This window comes from Stegodyphus dumicola, chromosome X1 (assembly GCF_044657685.1).
Source record: "Stegodyphus dumicola isolate Sdum_Otavi_A_Nest chromosome X1, ASM4465768v1".
Lineage (NCBI taxonomy): Eukaryota > Metazoa > Arthropoda > Arachnida > Araneae > Eresidae > Stegodyphus > Stegodyphus dumicola.
In genome coordinates this window covers 245,083,611-245,111,137 of record NC_140780.1, presented here as the reverse complement: position 1 = coordinate 245,111,137, position 27,527 = coordinate 245,083,611, and the positions used below count along the sequence as shown (strand labels likewise).

Here is a 27,527-nt window from a genome sequence, read left to right as displayed (position 1 = left end):
ATCGCTTGATCAAATATTCGATGCCGACGAGATGGATATCTTTCGGAAATGCCACCGACTTTAAACATCAGCAACATAACAAAAAAAGTAACTTCAGATTATAAACTATATATAGACAGATAGAAATAATGATGAGCAGTACCAATCCTTCAGGGACATCGAAATTGTAATTCTGACTGCAGAACAAGTCTAGACACCCTATATTTTTGGAGATAATTTTAGATAAAATTATGGTTCATTTCCGCAAGAAATTTGCTTAACAAATACAAGAACTGTTAGATAAAAAGGATCTGCCAAAAAAGAATTTCTTATAATTGACAATATGCCGGGCTGAGATATCATCTGCTGTTAGAAAGATTGCTGTGAAGTTTACTGTTGCGTTACGCGGGTCAACAAAGTGAATTAAAATTTAATGGCACAGTTTTATGTGTTATTCGCCATATCTGTCAAATGAGTCTCAGTATGGCTGACAAACAAAAAATATAACAGATTCCCCCCCCAAAAAAACTCAAGAATTACGCTCGTTAATTAAATTATTCAATTATTTTTTAATTAAGTGCTATTTTGAGTATTTTTTTTAAATAATTTAAGACTACTTTTAATTATTTGGGGTTCATGACTTTCCGTGTAAAAATGCGCGCTGTTTAAAACATTTTTAATTTTTATCAGGCGAAAGGGGCAATTTGCCCAGAAGTGTTATTAATTTTGTTTTAGTATTTTGCGTCGTCTACTATAAAATTGAGTTTCACGTTTCAAATTGTTGCCATTATATTTGTAAAAAATTAAATAATGAAGAATCTGCATGAATGTATACATGTTTCTCGCGGTGTGAAAGAACAGCGGTACCCAGAGACATCAGATTTTGAATAACGTTGTCCTCTACTCGAATATGGGCATCTGGATGCCCAAATTTGGAATTTGTTTTATTATCTATTTCATATTTTTTAAAACTTTAACAAATTTTGGTTAACAAACTCAACGACTTCAAAGCAAGCAATGACAACACTGTGCGGCGGGAAAATATTATCTCCAGAGCGCGAGATTGTGTATTAGAAATTCTACAGATAGGCTGTTTCTAAATATTTTGTGATATTGCTATTTAATTGAAGTTTTTGGTTTAAGTGTGAAGAGCATGATATTTCACAAAGGTAAAACATAAAACGTTAACACAAAAAAAGTCCCTTTTGGGCGTAGTATAAAATCTGAAAACGTTCAGATTTTTTTTTTTTTTTTTTTTTTTTGGTAATTTTTTTTTTTTAATCGCTTGTGCATAACCAGGACTTTATTAACATGGATAGTAGAGAATGTACAGAAGTATAGAAACTGCAAACCAAGTTTAATGCTGCCAAAGCTTTTCATACCCATAAAATATATCAATATTTATATCTCGTTAGATCATACGATGTAGTTATTTTCTCCCTTCTTCCAGCATGTCTTCGGGGTGTAACGGTAGCACACTCGGCGGGCGCGTGTTCGACAAGTCCAGGTTCGAGTCCCGGCGAAGGCACTGCGCATTTCTCACCTCTCCTGCTTCATTTAAAAAATAATAATAATAATGAAGAGGCGCCCGAACAGAAGGGTAGTGAGCAATAATTCGTCACCACCAAAATTTGGCTGCTGGGTCCCCTCATCAGTCGCTCTAAAAAGGAGGTATATAAGGTATTTTCTCCCTCCTTCTAGCATGCCTTTGTGAAGTAACGGTAGCATACTCGGCAAGCATTGGAGAGGTCCAAGTTCGAGACCCGGCGAGGGCAGTACACATTTTTCACTTCTCCTGCTTCAAAATAACCTAATGACTCTACAATAATTTACATAAAACATTTACTATAATGAAGACTGTTAAAATGGAACCTTACACAAAGGCCTTGTTTTTGAGAACAGGTGATTAAAACACTTTGTGATATATTTAAAAATAATAATTACATTTCTGAAATAATGTGATACCTCTAAAAATTATCCTAGAAAATTACATTTCTAATTCTGAACCCGGCGAATTAAAGTTGCACAATTTTTGCAAAAAATGAAAGGGGAAAAAAATCGTAATTGAAAATAAATAGTATCAAACGCACATTCTAGGAATACTGTATCAATACGCAAACGTGAAATACATTTTTCCTAATCAGAATTTTTACCTCATGTCCCGGAAATGGTCTCTTCCTGCTCAAATAATCACTCACATCCACGTTGATTGGAAAATACACTGAAAAATTCTTTCTTTTTTACGTAATACTTTGCGGCTTCCTTTTTAAAAACGGATGCAGAATTTCGGCACGTTAAATGGTTTACGTAGGATAATTAACTGCATGCATGTTTATAATTTTAATTACTACTGAAATTTATACCAGTGTATGATATCATGCAAAAGGAAGACTTCATAAACTTAATTTACTTTTCCACTGGAAAAAAAAAAATCGTGAAGAATTCAATAACTGTAAAAAAGTAATTATTTAAATATTACTACTAAAAACGTATATCGTGTTTAGAACATGTAATCAGTTACTGTATTTTACAGATACTATATTATATAGCACTTTTCATTTTGAAATTAAATACAAATAGCAAAAAATAGTTCCCAAGTCTGTGTAAAATTTCAAAAATGTATAAAAATCGAACAAATGGAGTGTTATTTCTACGAAAAAAAAAATAAATCTCATGTTATTATTGCCTTTTGTTTTATTTAGTGTGTGTTACCTTTATTTAATAAATATGATGCTCTTCGCTTTTAGACCATAAAATTCAGTTCAACGGCAATGTCGCAAAATAATTTTAAAATAAGCGTATCTTTAGAATTTCCGATACACAGTTCCGCGCGCTGGAGATAAAAAGGTTTCCCCCTCCGTAGAGTATTGCCATTGCTCGCTTTTAAATCATTGAGTTTGTTAAACAAAAATTCGCTAAAGTTTTACAAAATATGAAATCGATAATAAAACAAATTCCAAATTTCAAATTTGGGCTTTCAAATGCCCTTATTCGCAGTAGGATTACGTCATTCAAAATTGGATGGTTCTAGGTAGCGTTGTTTAATCACAATTCGAGAAACATACATACATTTATGCAACTTCTTCATTATTTAATTTCTTCAAATATAATACAGGGCGATAGTATTTGGTGGCAACGATTTGAAAAGTGATACAGGCTTTTAAAGTTTTCAACGCAAAATCGCAAAACGAAAACAATAGTCTTTCACCGGCAAAGCCCCTTTGAACTAATAAGAAAATAGGGTCACTCAGTTGCGATTCAATTTTATGCAAACCGCTACATAAATTTTTCCTTACGGTCCTAAGGACCCTTATTCGTACTTTGTACGCGCAGCAACTTTTTTTCAGTATAGTAGATTTTTGGTAAAATTTTCATTTGTGAAAATAATCTAGAAACAAAATCAATGAAGCAGTTAAACATTTCAATTATGTCTTTTTGCCTTAGACTATTGTCTAAGAACCTGAACATACACGGGGCTTTGCTAATAAAAATACAAATTCAAATTAGTTAAACCGAAAATGACGGGATTGAAGACATAAATCAGTGTCAATTTCCAGCATCAGATTGCTAATTCTAGAATAGGTTTATCAAGTAATATATCAGTTATTACATTTAGGAAGACGAGTTTCCTATTTTATCCTGATTTTAAAGGTTTTCTTTTTATAATATTGAAAATAACTAACTCTTGCGTCCATACTGTTAAACCTACAGTGCGTTCGTTAAACACATAATATTATCTTGTACGTTTTCAAGCCTTCGTATTTTCGTCTGTGTTATTTTCTTCACGCATCTGTGGAGTTTTATAAAATAATGAAACAAAAGCTATTTGCTGTTTTCAAAATCATGGAATGTTGCTGTAATGTCAAGAATGTTCTAATTGCCATAGGAGAAATCACACATTACTGAAGTTGTTGTGGAACTGCAACATCTAAACATGGAGACGGACGGTAAGAATGACAGTAAGGAACTAGTTTAAAGGAAATCAGATCACATTTAACGCAGCTGGACAGTTTACTATTAGAGCAAAAAGCTGATGGTTAAATTGTACCGAGAAAAACTGGGTATGGTGAATAAACTTTCTTAGACTGGAATAATTATCTTCGAAATGTTTGCATAATCGATAGCTGAAACAGTGAAAAAGGTCCATTAATCTGAAATCTTCGAAATGCAGATCGCCTCTAAAATTACCCTGGTGAAATCTAAAATTCCTGGTAGCTGATAACACACAGGCACAGAAAGAAGTACAGCGACTGGATATCTGAAAAGGCGATAAACAGCTATCCTATTTACGTCAACAATAGCTTGGCTAACAAGCCGCAGGACTCATCCTAACAGTTCTTTATCAAAGTTATTTAAACCTAAGAATAGGTAAACAACGCCCACTCTCAGCAATGGACTAACTCTCAGCCTTTTGCGCCCACCAGCGGCTGAGCGGTAAAGTCGTTGAACACTGATAGTTCGGTCCGGGGTTCGAATCCTGACAAACGGGTTGGCGGCATAAGCGTTTTAGTGGTTTTCTCCCATGCGTAACGTTTTATACAGCCAATTTTCCTTAGAAAGTCTTCCACGGCGGCATCCTTTCCCTTAGGCGGCTAGCTGTCGTGTGCTTTGCCTTAATCAAATAAACCAAACCAAACTCAGCCTTTTACAGCAGCTACAATTTAAATCCTCCTAGTTTACTCGTATCGAATAGTGATTGAGAACATTGACTTACTATTTAAAACCAGGGTTAAGCTAAATACGTATCGTACTTGGTCACTTTCCGAAGCCTTTTATTTCATCCTTTTAGTTGTATACTTCTCAAGGCGAAATCATGAAATCGCAAGAGACAAAGAAAAAGACAAATCAAAAAGAGTACTCAGCAGAATAAATTGTATTTAAAAAATCTTCCTATGCTCAAAATATATGAAAGAGCAGGAACAAATTATCCTGCTGAATGCCAGGAAAAACACCAAAGCATCAAAATATATGATATGCCCTTTTCGGCAAATCCGTGTAGGATACTTATTTTTATTTAGTTAGTTAGTTGCCTTGTGTTACATTCGATTTTAATTTATTTATTTATTTATTCCTTGGTTAATTCGATTCAATTTTTATAACAAGTAGTATAAAAATCGTGCGTCTGATTTAAGAAACAAACAAAGTATATCTGATTTAAGAAAAAAATTGTTAACTGTCACTCAAACTGTCACAATGAAATTGAGAAACGGTTCCTGCTGCCTTTTCAACATGCGCAGTTTTTATCAAACTAACTAACTTAATGAAAAATTAACAGATACAAAATTATCGTTTTCGCAAAGCATTCAATAATGCGTGTACTTAAGATTCAAAAGACGTTATATATTCTGGTATTCCCAGATGATGAACTAGTGATGAACCGGTATATATTAGAATAACCTCCTTGACAAAGTTTGGCGATGTTGTACGTTTTAATTGCATATATATCCCGCAAATCAAATAATTAAACTTACTTGCAAGTGGTTGTTCCCCCCCCCCACCCTTGTTTATTTTCGTTTTATTTAATCTGGTGGAAAATCTGTGTTTATCTCTTTAGGAAGAGATTCAAAACGCTATCTCCTTTACCGACTGCGGCAAAATACTCTATTCCTGCAGATGTTTTACCTTAGCCTCTTCTACGGATTCTACAAAAGCTTATTTTAAAGGGGAAAAGAATTACGATTTTTCTATTAAGAGAAATTTAATAAAACTTGGAATATCAAAAATAAAATTCGAAACTAGCGACGTAGCTTTTGAAAACTGAAGAACTGTTATTCAGGTGGATGCTGCAGAACAGTTTTCAGCATCGCTGCCAAAGTTTGGAGCATGCTAAGAAATTTCGTGACTTCTACTAAGGTGGTTGCGCTAACACGTAAATACCAATGAACCTTGTGAATTTAGTTAACTTGTTTATTTGATACAAAATAAATCTTATAAAACAAAAAAGAACATGAAATAAATCCTGAAGAACAGAAAGCCAGAAAAATAACATCCATTGAAACAAGTAAGAAACATTTTTCTTCGCTCGTAGAAGTTCGAAACAACAAATCACGCTTACTGTTTCTCAACACCTTCTCGGTGATTTATGTAATAGATTCCCACATGCACAGATGATGCATACTGCATGCACACCTCTTTATAAAATTTGAATCTGAATAAAAAGCAAAACTGAGGGAGGCTTATGCTAGTTGGACAGAAAATTAATCCAAAGTTGCAAATGAAGACCTTGACTTCAGGAAAAAACTGTAACCCGATGATAAACTCTAAACTTAAACATATGGCACTGAAAAGAAATGCCACAGAATTTTATAACAAATTGATAATAAATAGTCCTTACTAATAAATAAAATAGCGAGCAATCTCCCGCAGATCATGAAATGATGACAAGGACTTCAGCAGTTCCTTGAATATGTATTCTTCGTAATTGATGTTCTCAATCAGTCTTCTCTATGCAAAGTATTGCATTTAAGCAAATTAAGAATAATTTTCCACCAGTTTCAGGAAATTCATAGGAAAAGCTACTCCCTTCACGTATTTAGACATTGTTATTAAAAAACGTATGAATGTCCTTCTTAGAACTTAGCTAAATTTGAAAATGCTTAACTGTCAGTAGGAGCTGACGGAACAAGACATGAAAATTCATAAATGTGAGTTTTGCAGATAATCTACTGTAGCCATAACGAACACAACGATAAAACAAAATTTTCTCGTTATTATCATTACTCGGTATATCCACGCTGAGTTAAGTCTGCAGCGGAACATGCTTAAATGAAAATCATAATAGCATTTTGTTCATTATTTTCAGGATTTCTTTATAGCCATGTTTCTCCCACCAATGAACGCCCGTCAGCTTTTCTTATAATAAATTCCTTCTCAAATGCATCCTTCCACATTAAGAAGCCACCAGCGGCCGAGCGGCAAAATTCCTGAACGCTGTAGGATCCAGGCTCAATCCTTGCAAACGAGTTGACTACATGGGAATTTTCGGGATTTCCTTCATCTGTAACGTGAATACAAATCAATTTCCCCTTAAGAACTCCACAAAGGCACACCTCCTCTAAACGCACTGGCACGATTTACAAATTGGTCACAGGAGTGTCCGGCACTCTTATGAAGGTCAATTTATGCCATAAAGAACGCAATCTTCATTAAGATCACGGGTTGTATTTGTGAAGAACTTTCTCCAAGTGAACAGTCGCCGACTGGCATAAAGGTGCTGGCACCCTTATGAAGGTCAATTTATACCATGAAGAATGCAATCTTCATCAAAAGAACAGGACACCTACGTGAAGATCTTTGTTTAAGTTAATAGTCGCCGACTTGCATAAAAGTGTCAGCCTCGTTACTAAATCGACGGCTTTAAATTTACGATTTCTCTGCTTTTATGGTATGGAGTAAAGAACTAGATCCAACAAAATATGAATTTGCGACGAGCTTACAAAGACAAGATTAAAACGACGAGTTTACGTTTATCATTTAGTTTATCTTTGCACTTTTGGAGCGGGGGAGTGCCATTAAATATTTTTCTTCCAATGAGTTTTTTTTTTTTTTTTTTTTTCCTTTTGTTATATGAATCCCGCAAATACGATTCATTTTTCAACCTTTTTTAAAGTCATATATATCGGCTGACAAAACGAACCGATAACTATCTCGGGCACGTATGAATATTTCCCGAACGCCCCATCCACCCCTGATGCAAAGCAACGTACAAACAGTGAAAAGAGAAATTAATGAATCGAGACTAATTTTTTAAGTACACTTTCAAGCCACAGCACTAGTTAAACATCTAATGTAATTTTATAATATGTCTACATTTGTAATCCTACAGCAATAACTTATTACTTGTTATTTGATTAGAACTTTCAGCTGTAGAAGTACTCTCTGTTATAATACCTCATTTATACTGGCAGTTTCAGGTGAGACGGTACCCCCCTCGAGTGGACGCACATGCACTGACATTTTATGTAACACACATCATAATTACTTCGCTAACAATGAGTATTTCTTCAATATACGATAGTTTGATTATCGTTTCTTTTAAGTTATCAGACCTAAAAGACTGGATTCCATTCGAGAGTGAAGTCTAAGAAAGCAACATGTCTTCAAATTTAACGTGAAACAGTCAACCGAATAATCTATCTATTAATCGATTAAAATTTTACTGCCGGATCAAATGCTTCAACAAGTAAAGGAATTTTTAATCGGTTTGAAAAAATAAGTTACGTGCTAATTTTCGGAGAAATATTTTAAAAATCTTTATAACCTATTAAATATATGGATCGAAAAAAAATTTCCAACCCACTTTTTCCCCCAGGAACCTTGTTCCTGGAATCCTTTGTAAACACATAGGGTAGTGTTGAAAATTTTCAAACAGACTGAACTATTACTGAAGTGGAAACAAGAATCATTAAAAATAAATGAGGCAAAGTTGCAGCAGGATGTTGTTGCTGTGACTTATCTCACTTGTCTGACAATAACATCAGATTAAGTCCATGCATTTTGTTATGGCCAAGAGGTAATGGCTGAGCCTTTCGTTATCTTATGGCTCTATTTTTATTTGCAATACGATGCAAAGCCTTTTCAAAATAAAAACTGTAAGTAGGGAGTTAAATGTAAACTTTAAATGCTATTTTTTTCTTCCAGAAACCCATTGGGATCCAATTTCTAAAATGATCACAATATCTGAACACTACTTGCCTTGTGCTCAGTTTACAAAACTACTGGACTGCGAAAATCATGCAACAGTAAATGTCACAAATACAGTTGTCAGTTTTTCAAAAAGTGTAATTAACTTTTTAAATTCCGAATATGTGTGTCATTTCCTTACTTACAGAGGATTTCAATTAACATTTTTCAACATGTCCATTTTACAAACAACGCAAGAAGCCTACAGTATTGTACCAAAGCTTCAAATAAATGTCTTCAATGCATTGCATAGGAGAAATTCTCTCCAATTAAACACACAAATTAAAGGAAACCTTTTAGAAAAATTCTGGGAAGTAAAGTATATGATGGAAAAAACAGAAAATAAATTTTCGGTGTTAACGAAACTAAACTCACGAATGCTGACTTGGTATCATAGCTGATATCGAAGTAATTTATATGAATGCTTTAAAGAGCTGGATGATAATTTCTAGAATCCTTAATTACGACAAAATCGAAAAAGAGTATCAGGTGCCTTAGAAAAGAGGCATAACTATACTTGCGAAACCAGGTCCATGTGAATGAAGCTGTCATAAAACAAAGTTGCGCTTTTTTAGCAAAGTATTAATATTATAAGGGATTTCTGCATGCCTTTGTGGTGTAATTGGAAGCATACTCGATGCGTATTCGAGAGGTCCAGGATTCGAGTCTCGCCTAGGGCACTATACATTTTTCACATGGCCCAACATAAAAAAAAAAAAAAAAACCTAATGACCCTAGGTGACGCCCGAACCAACATAGTCTCCAAGACGGTGTAATTTGTGTGTAGCTACCTAGAAGGTATTTCCTGAACTAAAAGGTGTGGACGATATGTGATCATCAGGATTTGGCGATTGGGTCCCCTAATCTCCAGTCGCCCTTTAAAAGCGAGGAGTAAAAAGGTATTTTCTTCCTTCTTTCTACATACCTTCGAGGCGTAATTGGAAGCATACTGGACTCGTAGTTGAGAGGTCCCCGGTTCGAGTCCCGACAAGTGCACGTTTTTCATATCTCTTGTTTAAAAAAAAAAAACTAATTCTACAACATTATTAACAATTTTTGGTACTTTTCTGTTATCGGGGTCGGATTCAGAAATGTATGAACGTGTGTATGTGCGTATATGTATACACACACATACATTCGTAGTTACATACGCATACATGAACATATACATGCATACATAATACATACATTTTTTAACCCGATCCTGATAACAGAACAGTATCAACTTTTCTTAAAACTTAACTTTTATTCTTTAAACAGAGATTTGGCTCACCAGTATTTTAATTTTGTCTTTCCTCATTCTAATCGTGACAGTTTTTAAAGTAATATAAAGTATTACTAATGAAGGAAAATCTGATTTTTCAATGCATTTATTAACCTTGATGTACTTAAATATAAAATTTTATGACGAAAAATCTGGTTAATCTATCGCTTAAAGATTTATTCTTACACATTTAAAAATTTTAATTGAGTCTCACCCTTATTTCAATCTATATACGTAACGCACACACAAAATAATAAATAAATTTAAAAAAAAGAAAAAGTTTGTTTTAAAACAATGTGCTGGGGTAGGAGAACTAGCATTTATTATACAATACAAAGCCATTTAGTACTTAAATTTTAAATCCTTTAAATTTATTTTAGTCCGCATTTAAAGCCGATTAAAAATAAAAGTTCATTACAATATGCATACTTTAAAACGGCCACACTCAAACTGTTCTGATGCATTTTTAATAATCGTCGATTCATTTTTTCCATAAAGTGAACTTTGAAAATAATCCCTCATGGTACTTTTGCATTAACTGGTACCCGTCGATACATCGCCAAAAGTACCACTCATTATTCCGACTTGCCGCCCAACCGGTATAGTGGTTAGCGTTGCTGACTGTCGTGCCTAAGGGTCCGGGTTCAAATCCCGGAGAAGGCATGGATGTTTGTAAATGTTTAATAAAAAGTTGTTAAATGTTTCAATAATTAACTCTCACGGATTGGAGGAAACGGCATTCGCCAAAGTCCTCATCTCCTTTCTTCTTGCTTAAGAAGTAAGATTGATACAGATACAGATTACTCTGACTCCTACAAGCGCTCAACAACCCTAAAAACTGTTCTAGTTTCGTTTAGGAAAGGGAAATTTTTATTTATCTTCCCTTTTTTGAGGGGATTAGAGAAAGAGGATGGGTTCTTTTTATTCATTTATTACAATGTTATCAACTTCAGATTAATTAAAGCGAGAGTACATCTTCGTTTCCGCAATTTTGCTGACCTTTTCCCTGCAGAAAACTCTCCGGACCATATTTCTCATATTAATTTTCACTGTATTTTGTAACATGCCTTTACAAAATCCGCCAAGAAATGAAGCAGAAGCGATCCATTATTTCCGGGCATATGTTATTTTGCCAAAAATGACGTAACTCGATGATATGATATGACGAAAAATGCCCGACAGAAGTATAATGTGAACAACAACCAAAAAATTGTTAGAACTACTCGAAACGCTCGTTTTCTTATTCAGCAGAATTTGTATGAAGGCAGAAATAAGCTGCAGAGAATAATGCTTTGGATGTGATTTTGAATGTAGTACCTGTCGGAAATTAGAAAAACCTATTAAGAATAGGATGATATTGAAAACATATTTTATCACCAAAAGTTGCTGGGATTATTGGCGATTTATTGGCATGTCCCGGTTAATACACAAATGCCTTCTTCACTGATTGTCTACTGATCTATTTTAAAAGCAGTTTCATTTCGCTTTCTAGGGAAGTGGCGAATGGATGGTAAATTGAATAAGTTCAAAAGTACTCTCACAAAATGGCCAATTATCCCACAAGTAGAAAATTTGCTATAATAAAACTCTTCTCTTCTGAAATCGGAACAAAGGGCCTCTTAAGATGACATCGAGTTTCAAGAGGCCGCAGACTATCTGACCTCGGGTCTTAGCGGGCGTGGTATCACACTTTTTTCCCTACTCTAACAACTCCACAACAGAGAAAAGTAGGAGAAAAACATTACATCTCCGTTGACATTTACGAGCTTTGTTTGCCACAATTTTCTGTCAGATTTTCGGGATTGAAAAACTGCCTTCGTGGGAGAAAAAAACGTAAGAAGCTTGTAATGATCTCATTGGTAATTTCTAAAATCAGCTTACAGTTCTTGTAAAATTACACTCTAAATGCTAACGATAACTGAGTTTGACATGTGTTTTTATCTCAAAGAAGCTGTCATCTGTTTATATGTTCGTATGAATTGAGCAGATGAGAGTTTAGGGACAATACAGTCTTCAAGGCACATCATATGAGGGCGATTTCTAATGCAAGCATCACGCAGTCTCTGAAAAGGAGACAATAATTCTGTTATTTAAAAAAATATATATGCATATGAAAAATGTGAGGTAATCCAATTTTAATATTACAAAAGAAAAAAAATCTGAAAGTTTTCAGATTTTAGATTACGCCCAAAGGGGCCTTTTTTTTTATTTTTTTTTTTTTTTACATTTTGTGTGTTACTTTATTTTTTAAATATCATGTTCTTCGCCCTTAAACCGTAAAATTCAATTCAACAGCAATGTCGCAAAATAATTTTAAAATGAGCATATCTTTAGAATTTCCAATACACAGTCTCGCGCACTGAAGATGCATTTTTTTTTTTTTTTTTCGTACAGTGTTGCCATTGCTCGCTTTGAAATCATCGAGTTTGTTAAAGTTTTACAAAATATAAAATGGATAATAGAACAAATTCCAACTTTGGGCTTCCAGATGTCCATATTCGGGTGGAGGATTACGTTATTCAAAATTGGATGACTCTAGGTACCGTCGTTTTATCACAATGCGAGAAATATACATACATTTATGCAGATTCTTCATTATATAAGTTCTTTAAACATAATACAGGGCGATAATATTTGGTGGCAACAATTTGAAAAGTGATACGCCGTTTATAGTGATACGACGCAAAATGCCAAAACGAAATTAGCCCTTCTGAGCTAAAAATGGTTAATCACAGTCTAAGCTGCTATCTCTGAAACCGGCCACTTTTTATTTTCGAAACAGACATTAATGGTAAGACATAAAGACTTCTTCAACTGTGTTATTAGTATAATGTTTCAAGAACTCGTATAACACTTAAATAATAAGCGATTATAATAAACATGGGAGAATTTACTCTTTACTTCTTCGTCTCTTCAATTTTTGATAGTAATAAACTGAGCATCATTTCACAAAATATTTGTTTATTTATTTATTTAATTATATACATATATATAATCAAATAATGTTTCCTCACAATGTTCTTATTCCATTTCTTTATTCGAAACGAACTGATTTTTAATTTTAACTTAAATTTATGGCGGTTGCTATGAAACTTTTTCCGGATTTGTAATTCAAGTAATTCAATGATTTTTCCTGTTTAATTTTACAAAATGATTCATTTTTGTTACACCATTTTTACTACACCATATTTAATGTTGCGGTGCTGTTTTTTTTTTTTTTTTTTTTTTTTTTTTCCTAATTATAATTTTTTTTATTATTAATCAGTTTAAAATTCTAAGTTTATCTAAATTCATTACTTAGCACAAAACTTTTGCTCCTCTAATATTACAGGTTTTAAGAACTAGTTCCCCGTTTTATTTTTAAAATTTTAGTTCAAATTTCCATACGTTGGATTACTTCTGTTTTACAGGTTTTATGGGACTCGGTCCACTTAAATTAAAATCATCATTATTAGATTTTTAAGCTTTTCTGCTCATTTATAATTTTGCTGCCATAAAAAAATAATTTTAAATTTATAACCGGCCCTGTATGGATTCGATATTTACACATATTTTTATTTTTTCATATATTCATCATTATTAGATTTTTAAGCTTTTCTGCTCATTTATAATTTGGCTGCCATAAAAAAATAATTTTAAATTTATAACCGGCCCTGTATGGATTCGATATTTACACATATTTTTATTTTTTCATATATTCATCATTATTAGATTTTTAAGCTTTTCTGCTCATTTATAATTTGGCTGCCATAAAAAAATAATTTTAAATTTATAACCGGCCCTGTATGGATTCGATATTTACACATATTTTTATTTTTTCATATATTCATCATTATTAGATTTTTAAGCTTTTCTGCTCATTTATAATTTGGCTGCCATAAAAAAATAATTTTAAATTTATAACCGGCCCTGTATGGATTCGATATTTACACATATTTTTATTTTTTCATATATTCATCATTATTAGATTTTTAAGCTTTTCTGCTCATTTATAATTTGGCTGCCATAAAAAAATAATTTTAAATTTATAACCGGCCCTGTATGGATTCGATATTTACACATATTTTTATTTTTTCATATATTCATCATTATTAGATTTTTAAGCTTTTCTGCTCATTTATAATTTGGCTGCCATAAAAAAATAATTTTAAATTTATAACCGGCCCTGTATGGATTCGATATTTACACATATTTTTATTTTTTCATATATTCATCATTATTAGATTTTTAAGCTTTTCTGCTCATTTATAATTTGGCTGCCATAAAAAAATAATTTTAAATTTATAACCGGCCCTGTATGGATTCGATATTTACACATATTTTTATTTTTTCATATATTGGATTGCTTTTATTTGCATCCTTGTTTTGTTTTTGGACTCGATCTGTTCAAAATAATATATTTTTTTTAATTTATGTTTTTGCTATAATTTCTGCTGCTTTCAGCACGCAACTGGATTAGGTTTTGAACTGCTTTATATTATATATATGTGTGTGTAATAAGATGACTTAATGAAAGAAAGTTGCAACGGACTGACGATGGTTGTCTGCCTTATAACTTAAGGAGGATTTACTGCATAGTTAGAAAGATGACACTCGAAGACAGACATATAATAGAAACAAACTTAGAAGTAATAAACAGCAGGAAGCACATTAAATCTTCATTTTATTCTCAGTAAACATATTACGGCCACAATCAACTTGGCACATTATTTATGCTTATTTCAAGAGGTTTACATTTAAGAGGTTAACTTTGCAGCAAGAAGGAAGCAGCAAACAGCAATCCAGCTAGGCCCGAAGAGCATGTTATGTTCAGGGTGAAATCTTAATTCACACTGAGTTAGTTTTGGTTTTCAATGCATTTTGAGTGAATAATTAGTACTGTTGTAAAATTATTATTGGCTTTTGCGTTTTAGTTCCATTAACATCATCAGAATCATGTAAGAGTCATATCGCATGGATTAATCTCGAAATTAAGCAGTGCAAATAGAGATTGCTATTTTTAGAATACAGACGGTGTTGACACATTAAGTTATTTCGAAGCAGGAGAGATGAAAAATGAATAATGCCTTCGACGGGACTCAAACCTCGGACCTCTCGAATACGCACCGATTGTGCTGACCATTACACCACGAAGGCATGCTAAGAAGGCGGGAGAAATACCCTTTTAAAGTGCGACTGGGGATTAGGGGACCCAACTGCCAAATCCTAGTGGTAAAGAATCATCATTCACCACCATTTTCAGTTCGGGCGCCACTGTAGAGACACCAGGACTTTTTGGAAGCAGGAGATATTGAAAAATGAGCAATGCCTTTGCCGGGACTCAAACCTCGGACCTCTCGAATACGCGCCGAATGTGCTGACCATTACACTACGAAGGCATGCTAAGAAGGCGGGAAAAGTTAATTTACTTTGCTAATTTAAATTATAACTTATCGTTTACATATTTTTTTTTATTTTTTATGCGTGTGTATGTATAATAATATAGATAAACAGATTTAATAATTAAAAAAAATAAGGTGATTAAGTGCTAACATACGAACTCTGTGTTTTTCAATACTACTTGGCTGAAGACGCCTTTCGTCACCTTTATTTTAGATTTATAATTTAGCTGTATTATTTCACTTATTGGTATTTCATGCAATAATGTCAACACAATTCTTGCTCATTTCTTTTAATTGTTAAGGAATTGATTTAAAGGACTGTAGTTGTTCCTATTATATTAATTCAATTTGAAATGAGCCAAAGGAACATAATATCTTATAAATATTACATATAAATAATATGTTAAAACAGGAGAGGAGAATAAACATAGATGGATAGAAACATAGATCGTTCTGGAATTCACTGCACCTCTGCACCCTTTACTAAGATATTTATCACATATTTTTGTTACATCGTTAATCAACCTTCATTCAGAGATGGGAAGAAACGGAAACTTGTTTTACGTGAGGACTTCCCCCCCCCCTTTTCTTTCTCTCTCTCTCTCTTTTTTTTTAGTTGGATATAAACTTCTGAAAATGAAAGTTGTATCAATTCATTAAGGAACTTATTTTTTGCGAGAAAAACATAGTTGCGAAAGCTAATTAGCATAGCAAGCATAGAGAAACTAAATTGTGAAAAAATGAGCTAATTGATTATAATTTAATAATCGTTACAAAATGAGCCAATTTGTTGTAATTTAATAAACGTTAAAATTAAATTGTATAAATACAGTTTAACAGTTAACAACTAATGTGATATACAAAATTATTAATTTTTAAATAAAAAATTCTCAATAATTTCTTTAATAGTTGTTTGCAATTTATAAGTGAATATATTTTATCAACAGCTCCTTAATTAAGCTATTAATTTAAAAATAAAATTGCGTAATTAATTAATTGTCATTGCTTAGTTTTTAAGAACTGCTCAATGATTTTGAAACCTGAAAAATATCACGGTATAATGCAAAAATATCTTGTCTTTTCTAATGTGATTAGTTCTCTTCTGAAATATTTAAATTTTAGTTTGTGAAAGATTTAAGTTTTGATATATTTAAAAAGTGTGAATATAAAGCACGAATGCACCCTATCTTGAAACTATGTTTAAACACAAGGCTCTCTCTAAAGTCGCCCTTTACTAGAAGAAAAAATTGCAAAATTGTTAGCACGGCAATGAATGCAAATTTAACACTAATCCTTGATATTTAACTTAGAAATTAAAAAAAAAAAAAAAAAAAAAAAAAAAAACAGGAAATATGCAAGAACCTAGAAATATTAAAGCAGTAAAGTGATAATCTGAATAAAGTTATCATGATATTTTTTTTCCCCCTAATTGCAAAACTGTTAAGAATAAGACAGAGAGATACTTCTACGGAATTACTTTTAAGCTGTTTTGCAAATATAGATATGAAAAAACACAGACTGATTCCAGCTGCTGTTTTTATGCAATCAACTTAGTAAGCTTTCAAAAAGTGTAAATGTTTCAGTTTTCACTATATAAACTCCAGATATTATTAGACTCACAGTAAAATAATTATTTAATACTAAATATGCATGAATAAATTCATTTAATATTTTATCAAAAATTCAATTCTTTAAATGATTTCTTTATTAACTAGTTATAGCAATGCGAATCAATAAATTTTTCCCACTCTATATTTAGTTAGCAATCATTATATCCAGATTAATTTAATAATACGTATGAAATAATTAAATCAGATCCTCACTCTCAAATATGAAATTAAGAGTAATTTAAGGGGAGTGTGGAAAAGTTATTTTTTTTAAGTTTTTGCTTTTAAACAAGAAATTTTATACATGTTCGTCTTATAACATCTTATAATAACTATAAACGTCTTGTAACATCTTAACAACACTAAATAACAAACGTACATGTTAAAAATTTTAATTTAATTAACATTTTAAAAACAAAATATTGATATTTTTAAGTAAAAATTTAAAATTCTAACTTGCCCTCTAATTCTCAATACTTCTTTTTAATTACGTAAAATACCTTGTGAAAAATATTTGTATATCCGTTTTTGAATCTGGCAAGCAGTGAAATTTAAAAAATTATTTTATGCGAACTCAAACTTAGTTTTGACGTATTTTGAAATGATATCAGAAGCAATAATAATTTTCACTTTTCAAGATGTTTCAGTGTTCCAATTTTCACTTTTCAAAATGCTTCAGTGTTACATCTTCAGTTGATATTTTTGCTTACTTGCATAGATATGTAAGTATATATAAATGTTTTGAAAATTATCAGCAAACAAGAAATTATTTCAGTATGCAATTATAATTCATAAAATTCTATTTAAAGTAAGATAAACTTTGCATCTGTAGTAACAGATCATAATGCACGTTAACTATTTAATTTCATGAATTCTGTTACTACTGGTAAGGCTAATTTTTGATAGTAGAAGAAACTTAACATGTGCTTTTCATTTCTCGTATTATATTGCGCTACCGCAGTTTCAATCATCCGCCGGCCTGGCAAGCTGCCAGTTGTCAAAACTGTTGCCAGTCTTTTGGGAAAATAGTGTTATTTACCTTCTTTGCAAAAATTGCCAAATCTAAGCCTGTCATCAATCTTTCAAATTTCAAAAGTAAACAACATACAGTGAGACTAACTCTGTGATTTAAAATTAATACACTTCCTTCTGAATAAATTATATCTTTATATATATTTGTTATATATTATGCCTAACTGGTAATTTTCATAAACACTTAACACCACTAGTATATTTCATACAAGTCGTTTTTATCGTTATACATTATAAGACAATTATATGCGCAAAATAATATTTTTATTGACGAAATTTAGTATAAAATATTACGAAAACTTACGTAATTTTAAAGCATCCAATTATCTAAACGGCAATGCACATGAGTGGCACCACACATATAAAATAAGATATACCGCACAGCAGGCCAACTGCTTGGTTTTATACAGTCTTCACTTTCTTTAGCAGTGACAGCAATGAGCAACCACATGGGTAAGAACTTCGAGGGTTGCCAGAGTCATGGCGACTTTAACTGCCAATCACAAAGCATAGTTTTCTTCCCCGTTTCCCATGGATAACAAGTTTTCGCCGCTAGCAAGTTGCTGGTATAATTGTTATTCTGATGGACGGCTCACTTCTGGGAATTACGAAGCATCCAGACTACCGCGACCAGGTTTGAGATTTCCTTCCCTCGAGAAGCTAGAAAATAATTCTCAGTACAAAATCTAAATATCGGTGCTGAAATCTGGAAAACAGCTATTTTTATATTTATATCAAAGGAATTTGCTCAACTCTAATCAGCACTTTTTACCTCTAAACTTAATGAGCTACAAAATAACCATACGTACAAACTGCATTCTTCTGTCTTAAATATTTTCATTAAAAAGAAACTATAATTTCCTAGATAAATCTAAGTTTCTGTTTCATATAATCATAAAGGCAATACCCCCACCAGTGACCAAGGGGATCAGAACACTGGTAGTTCAACCAGGATTCAGCTCCCGATGAAAAAAGCATGAGTGTTTTCGCGGCTTTTTTCGTTTGTAACTTAAATACGAACCAGTTTTTCTTAGAAAGGCTTTTCTTCACAAAGGTATCATTTCCATTAAACTCTAGTGTACTTTGCCGTAATCAAATAATCCATTTCTAAAGACATTTTTTTTGGGGGGGGGTCCACCAAGATTTTATAAATCTCCTGTTAAATTTCAATTCATTTATCTGAAACTTATTTCCATCGGTGGAGGTTTCCCTACGAGTATTTTGATTGAAAAATATTTGAAAGAGTTTTGTAATAATGGTAATGGTAATATTTTGATTTTTGATAAGAATTTCTTTAGTTCAAAATCTTTCACTACTGAAATTTCTTCATTTCAAACTTTTCATTTATATAATACTTTTTCTAATATGCATATTGAATAATTGTTTAATATTTTGACAAATACTTTCAGTTTAGCTTCTAGTGACTTTTAATTTTGTTTTCTCTTCTACGAATATTAGTTTTAGACTAAATACGAAGAATCTTTGTAATTTACAACTTGTAGATTGATGATCTTTTATTAGACGTAGATACTGATAAATTACAAATACAGGGGAACTTATTTATCCTCTATCTTTAAATAAAAAAAGAAAAAAAGAGTGAGGGCAAAAGTTCTAATTATGTTTAATTCTAATTATGCAATTTCTTTTTTAATTTTTATAACTGAATATAAAAATCGATTCCTTTCTAAACTCAGTGCCAAAATAAACAATAACACTCTAAATTTTATATTTAAATTTGTTATACGGAACATCTATTACATTTAAAAAAAAAAAAAAAATTCTACCATCCTTTTCAAACTTTTTCTTAGTGTTCAAAAACTCTGGAGCCATAAAATTAATTTAGAAAATTATACCTTTCACATGCTAACTTATTTTATGACAATAAAATATATTATGACAATAAAATAAGTTAGCATTAAATTTCTGCAATAATGTACTCATAATCTCTTCATGCATTTTGTTGTTTATGAAATGCAGCAACCAAGCCTCAGTTTGCGAAGTCGTTATGTCGATGTGAGGAGTTTTATGTGTACGCCCGCGAAGTATAAAGAATATTATTTTCCTAATGGGAATTTTATTTTTTTTATATATATATTTTAATTTAATATATTTGAATCTGTAGGTCTGCAGCGTCTTGTGAGCAAGCAGTAAGGTAATTTTTATCTGTCAAAATTGGTAACAGTCTTTTCGCCCAACGTTTTACAGCAGTTGGAAATTTGGTCCTCACGGATTGGAGGAAACGGCGTTCGCCAAAGTCCTCATCTTCTTTCTTCTTGCTTAAAAAGTAAGATTGATACAGATACAGAAATTTGGTAAGCCTATGTTCTTTAATTTGCTGTAACGGTTTAAAAATAGCTATAAAATATTTAAAAGTTTAAATTTCCCCATTTCTAACAACGTCTCGACCACTAAATTCTTCTTAAAATTATTTTTATATTTAAGAATGTGCAAAACATACGGCTCAGTCGGAACGTTGTTCACTTATACTTCTATTTCTTTGATAAATTCAATTGCATTACTGATGAGACCACATTTTAGTGGTCTTTATGCTTAGTTTTTATACATTATTTATATATATTAAATGTTTTTTATGTTAAAAGTATACAACTGTTTCCCAAAGGAATTAGACATACTTTCTTTTTAAATATAAAGCATTTTTAATGAGGTAATGTTATATGTGATGATAATCTTTTACTGCTTTTAATGTGCCTGTACTTAATGTAATTAAATTTCTTTTGTAGAAATAGTAACTGATCGCTAAGAATTTTAGTTCGCAGTTTCGAATGATGCTTTCTTACTGATGTTTATAGAAAAACTGCCTTTTTATAACTGAATATAATTCGATTTTAATGAAGAAAATTTTGTTTAATTTACATTAATTATTATTTTGAAAGGAATGAGAATTCTCAGGTAGAAAACAAATGTTACCTTAGCTTACTTATATCATGTTGACCGCAAGAAAAAGTTTTTGGTGAGATCACTATAAATACGAAGGTAGTTTCCCTTGTGATAAACGCAAGCATGAATCCTCGAAGTTTATTCCTAGAAGCAACTTTCTCACGCGTTAGAATATCAAGGACTCGCGATCGTAAAATAAATCAGCTGTAACTTAAACTGCCTCAAACAAATAAGGTTCAACATACATTATGATAGCTGATAATGACAAGTTTCTTGTATAAACAACCCGTCGACAGCTGATAATGGAGAAGAGACCTCATCTCTTCACACACAGTAGACGCTTGATTACGTGTCAGCAACAGCGTAATCAAAGAAATAGTCTGAAGATTGGACTTTGGACTTAAAGGACTCTGTAAAAGGAAATATATTTACTGCCATGAGGCATTGTATTAAATACTCTGGAAATATGTAAAGCAATTTAATAAATATGTGGAAAGATGCAGGAACTTAAAAATGAAAGAAAATTTTCTTGCTAACTATGAGTTTCTAGCTTGATTTCTTATCGTTTTTTAAAGAGCTGTGGGTTTTAAATACAGGAATATGTCATCAGTAACGATATAGTAGTAATAATAAACCGAACAAAATTTGCTTTCTTCTTGCAATCTCACGCAAATGATCCAATTGAGTAAGTTCCCAGCTATATGTTGAATAATTGTCTTTTCTTAATTAAAACGGTGCACAAATCTCCACATGGTTGTCAAGTTACGATAAAATAATACAGAAATTTTCTCTGCCATTTAGAACAGCTCATTTTAAATGTAAGGTTTTTATGTTCTATATCTTTAATTTCTGTAGGAACTAATTCTTACTCCCCTGAAATTCTATCATATGTTCTTAGCTTAAAACTCTTTCAGCTAATAAACTGGAATCTGTATGCAAAAATTAAACTGCAATTTCTTTTTAATCTTATGACTTATATATATTTGTTGTTGTTTTTCCGTAACTTTAACAGATGAAGAATTCAAGTAATGAAACTTACTTGGATGCTTGAAGTGTTAGGCTGTAATCTGAAGTTTTGAGATTGCAATATGTATTATACCCCATCCGAGCAGAAATAAAACCTTTCCCTTCAAATCGTGTGGGTCGAAGCTCTGATCACTACTAATGAGTGTAATCCTCCGTAGACGATGCATCCCATACTGTAATCTACAACTTTATAACAGGAACTCATAAGCACATTATAAAACAAGTTTAATCCTCATTTTATTAGAACCTCGTAAAACGTGAGTTTTTAAAAAACTATTTCCTCGCTTTTGTAAAATGAGTGGGTTATGTGTTTTGCACATTTTGCAAAGTTTCAGCTAAGCAAATTCAACACTTAGGAGTACTGCATATTACGGATCATTTCCAAAGTACATCTGTAGATTTGTTTTCAAAAAAAAATATATCAATAGCAGAAACTAATTCTAGGGTTATTTGTGGAATCTAAAAGTGAGCGTAATACCTTATCATTTCTCAGACAAGCTAATAATAAACTATTTTTGTTTGCTTAAACGAGTTTAGATTTCTGAGGATTCTATGAGCTTCTTCCCTCCTAAGGACACGGCAATTATCTGCGGAGTCATCAAAACTATAGTTCGGCAGTGCGAGAAGCCGAAAACAACTTGTTACTGCGTTCCTAAGATTCTACTTGAACCCCGGAACTGGGTGGTTATTCTGGGGGCGTTACAAGGGAGGAAATTCCCTGCAGTGACACAAGGTACAGAACTGTTGGGGAAATCAATTTTCTAGGAAAGTTCGTTTACCACTCCCCTTCTTTTAAAGCAGAGCTGGAGGCGGTAAATATAAAGCAACAAAGAAGGAAACTGACCTTCTTAATGGGATGAATTAATCATTCCGTCGCCGTTAGAGTTAAAATGATCCCCTCATGTATTCCAATACTGCTAAACTGAAATTGAGACTAATCTCTAAAAAATGGCTAATCTATAAAATATCAGTTAATTGCTGACGTTTAATATACTTTCGCCGGGTGTAAATTTCAGGAGAACCAATTTTACAATGTTTGTTTGATTTTTGTAGGCTTAGCAAATGCCTGTAAGGATGTGCCATAATAAAACTTGGCCTATGCACTCTGGTTCGAGCGCTTTGCCATTATAAATTACAAAATCTGACCACCATCTCCGATGAAAAATATCGGGTTTTATTTATTTAGCCTAAGAATATAAGGTTAACTGAAAGTTTATTGTTGTTCTAAATACTAATTATTACCGATATAATTTTTAAATCAGATTTTTTTTTTCTCTCTCTCTCATGCTAACAGTCGGTCGGTAGCTGTCGAATTTTAAGATATCATCATTCCGATTTATGTTTCTGTAACGAATAAATTGGAATGAGATAAGAATAAAAAATTCATTTTAGTCTCACCAGGAGAGGGGGGGGGATTCTGAAAGCCTTCAGATTTTACATTATGTCCAAAGGGACCTTTTTTTAACGTTTTGTGCGTTACATTTATTTATTAAATATCATGGTCTTCTCACATAAGCCATAAAATTCAAATCAACAGTAATATCGCAAAATAATTTCAAAATGGGCATATCTTTAGAATTTCCGGTACACAGTCTCGCGCGCTGGAGATATTTTTTTTTTTTTTTTTTTTTTTTCCGTACAGTGTTGCCATTTTTCGGTTTGAAATCGTTGAGTTTCTTAATCAAAAATTTGTTAAAGTGTTACAAAATAGGAAATCGATAATAAAACAAATTTCAAATTCCAAGTTCGGGCTTCCATATTCGGGTCTAGGCATACGTTATTCAAAATTTGATGGCTGTAGGTACCGTTGTTTTAACATAATGCGAGAATCGCATTTATGGATTCTTCATTATTTAATTTCTTTATAACACAGGGCTCTAATATTTGGTGGCAACAATTTGAAAAGTGAACCGACATTTATAGTGAACCAATGCAAAATGCCAAAACGAAATTAATAGCCCATCTGGGCTAACGTCTTTTGGACTAATAATAAATAAATAAATTGAGGGACGCAACTAATATATCCTGATTTTCATCTCCGGCGCTGAAATGGCTGGCTGCATAGGAACTTTAATATTTGTTCGCATATCGCATAAAAAAAAAGGAGCCAGTTTGAATTCCTTTCATTTATTTATTTTTGAAGTCTTCCCTCATAATGTGTAAACAATATTGCGATAACTTTGACATGTACTAAATTTGTGTAAAATTTAGTTTCGGAAATACTTTATTAATGCAAGAATAATTTAAAATTATAGTAGCTTCGCAAGGTTTTATTGGGTACTGAATGGGATATGAACACAAAGAAACTTGTTACAGAGCCAGATCTATCGAAAAAATGTGTTAAATCCAGAATCAAAAGAACTCATGAATTATTTCCTCATAAATGAGTCATTATAGTTGATAAAACCAAAATCCTGAATAATTCGTATTCACATAGTAAACTCGTAAGCAATAAAATCATGGGAAGAAAAATCGGTAAGTAATTTCATCATGGCGACGTGACAAAAATATTTCCACGATACTTAGAAGCTCTGAGGAACCTATCTTAAGAAAAAGAAAAAGAAAGTATATATATAATGTTGTTTGTTGAGTTTAAGAGAGCGTGAATGCATTTTTTATCTAGGTTGATATCTTTCTTTTTGGGTAAGCTGGTTGCAGTTTATTTTATAATTCTTTATCCCCCCGTTGCAAAATAATAGTAATTGAAAAGACATACAAGATAAAAGGATGATTTCTATTTAATAATAGTATAAAGCTTCTAAAATTTTAATGGTTTTAAAAGTAAGCGTTGAAAATTAAAAACGAAAATCAGAAAAGCCTAGTTTTTCTTGATAGGAACCCAGTTTAAAACTTAATTTGGTGTATACCTATTTACCCTACCCCTTTCCGCATAGCGAGACGCAATTTCCTTTTATTTATAAAAGGAAGAGATCTAATATATGATTCAAGTAGCAAGAAATATCATATGATGTTAATTTCCACTAAAGATTATTTTATATTGAAATATGAGCGGCGAACTTATTAACATATAATCTATTATTCTTTGAAATGTGTGCATTTTATGTTAAAATGAATTAACATTTTCACTGAACAAAATCAGGACAGCCAAATAGTCAATATTTCCAAAGGGGAAAAAAAAGGAAAAGTCAATGTAAAACATAACATAAATATTTAGCATATTTTGTCTTAAATTCCGCATAAAGCCAACAGAATGTTTCGACAAATAGATATTTGCCAATAAATTCGAAATCAGGATCATTGTAATGAATGTTAAAATGGAAAGCTTTTTAATACCTGTATATGCTCGTATTTAGAGCATACACAATAAACGTTGCAAATATACAGGTGTTAAAGTATAATCGAAGATAGGCAAACCCAGCGGTGACCAGTATAATCTAAGTAATTGTATATGAATACTTCCATAAAGATGGAGTTTCATTAGTTGAAGAGAAATTCCACTACAATAGAACAGACAGTAAATAACGACATTCATTAGGTATTAATAATACGTTATAAAGATTAATGCAGCCCGGTCGAGAAATTTCATTGGAAGTTTCCAGTGTGGCGATAAATTGCCAAATATGGTACATTTTTTTCTGGCAAGCCGCACATCTCTCTTTGTGAGGAAGCGCGACTTAGCACTGAAGGTGATGTCATTGCATGACGTATGCTTTTGCGCACTCTAGAAAATGCTTTCCTCATACTAACAGCTGCTTTTGATAAATATGAATTTTTCTGGAATTTCGTTTCAAATATTGAAAATTTTGAAGCAATGGATTTTACACTGTACCACATATATTTAAATTTAAGGGATCATTAAAAAATGCATTATCAGGTGCGAGGGAAAGGTACGTTTCTACAGATCGTAATGTCTTTACTTGAAAAAAAAGCGATAGATAATCGCTAAAAAAATACGTAATAAATCTATTGTTGCTTTTAAATCGCTGGCAAAAAACCTCGCTGCGCGGTAGGGAAAACGGTTTGGAATAAAGAAACAATCACATTTTTATACTGAATATTTTTCTCTTCATGACTTTACTTTTTTCCCGACTTCCGTAATAGATTAATCAAAACAGCCTTTTTGATAAAGAAATCTGGATCTGCAAAGGTTTTCGTAATCAGGTACAGCCCACCAGTGGCTTAGCGGTAAAGTCGCTGAACACTGGTAGTTCGGTCCAAGGTTCGAATCCCGCGAACTGGCTGGCTGCATGGACATTTTCGTGGTTTTCCCCATGTGTAACGTGTATACGAGCCAGTGTTCCCTAGAAAGTCCTACACGAAGGCATCCCTCCCCTTAGGCAGATAGCCTTCGAGGCTTTGCCATAATCACACACGTAATCAGGTACAAATAAATATGCATTTTCAGTTTTGAGACTTAAACTTTGGAACGCTCGAGATGTAAAGTCGCTAAACACTGCTATTTCGGTTCGGGATTCTAATCCTGGTGAACGGGCTGGCTGCATAGGCATTTTGATGTTTTTCCCCATGTGTAAATGTGGTTACGAGCCAGCTTCCCTTAGAAAGTCTTCCACAAAGGCATCCATCCACTTAGGCAGATAGCCATCCAGTGCTTTGCCGTGGTCAAATAAATCAAACTAAACCATAAACTTTTTGCTGAATGGCGTTTACTTGGTTGCAGATGTACGTATTACTGTTATCACCGTAGTCTCGCGTACAGTTATCTCACATAGCAGTCGCATGTAGTACATGCGTGTAAAATTTTTATTAAATATAGTTAATTAAATGTAACTAATTAGCTTCTTTCTTACCTTTGTTGTAGTATCCAGATAGAATAAAAAATGATTTTCCTGTTAAAGAGCCAAGATTCCTCTTTTATGCGAGTTTTTAATAAATGGGGGGGGGACCGAGATCGGAACTACTCCTGGCAAATAAAGGCATTTCAGAACTTCCCTTTTAAAAGAGAAAATTTCATTTTCACTTCAGCTTGTTACTGTATCAGAAGTTAAAATATGAAATATTTCTTTGCATACTGGGATACATGTAAAGTATGATAGTCACTTTCACTTTTCCTTTCTGTCACATCATGCAGGAAAAAATGAGATTATTACTAAATATCTAGAATGCTTCAAAGCCAGATTGATAACAGAACAAACTTGAAATACTTTAGCCAATAACTGACGGAATTATTACCCGAAAGTGCCAATTTTAAACAATTTCAAATATTTAATTTTTATCCTAAATAAAATGAAAAGCTAAAATTTTAAGGGTACTTTAAACCGACTTCTTCTTATTTGGATATTCTGCGTATCGTTTAAATTGTGTTTAATCTGTTTAGTTGGAAGATTCGAGATAACAAGGGTATGTAATCTCTTTGGTTTTAACTGTAAAGGATTCTTGATGTCTTTGGTATATACAAAAGCTGAGTACTTTTTAAACAAATGTTTGTTCTAAAACTGAATGGATGAATTTTGGAAAACAATAAATTATTCCTTGCATTAATTGCAGCATTTGCAATTAATTTAATTGGCACTTTTCTGTTAAAAGGCCGCCACTCTGCGCCAAACATAAACGTTTATTCGAAATCTAACTAGATGGCGGCAACCATAGCGACGGATAAAGCTTCACGAAAAAGCAACTTGTAATAATAGTAATGTAGCGTATATCTATGTTTAAATGTGCACAATCCCGAATTTGTGT

General features: G+C 32.4%; 1 protein-coding gene across 2 annotated transcripts in view; it reads right to left on the bottom strand.

Annotated features, from left to right (window-relative positions):
* The window catches only part of LOC118197486 (uncharacterized), a 71,442-nt gene extending 44,671 nt beyond the window's left edge, over positions 1-26,771 (bottom strand). Inside the window, exon 1 of one of the 2 annotated variants that reach the window (XM_085807377.1) lies at positions 26,639-26,771. The gene's annotated coding sequence lies outside the window, so the exon portion shown is untranslated. Of the gene's footprint in view, positions 1-18,249; positions 18,407-26,638 lie in introns of those variants that run through there. The other variant, XM_085807376.1, reaches the window with a different exon arrangement.
* Positions 26,772-27,527: the final 756 nt, after the last annotated feature.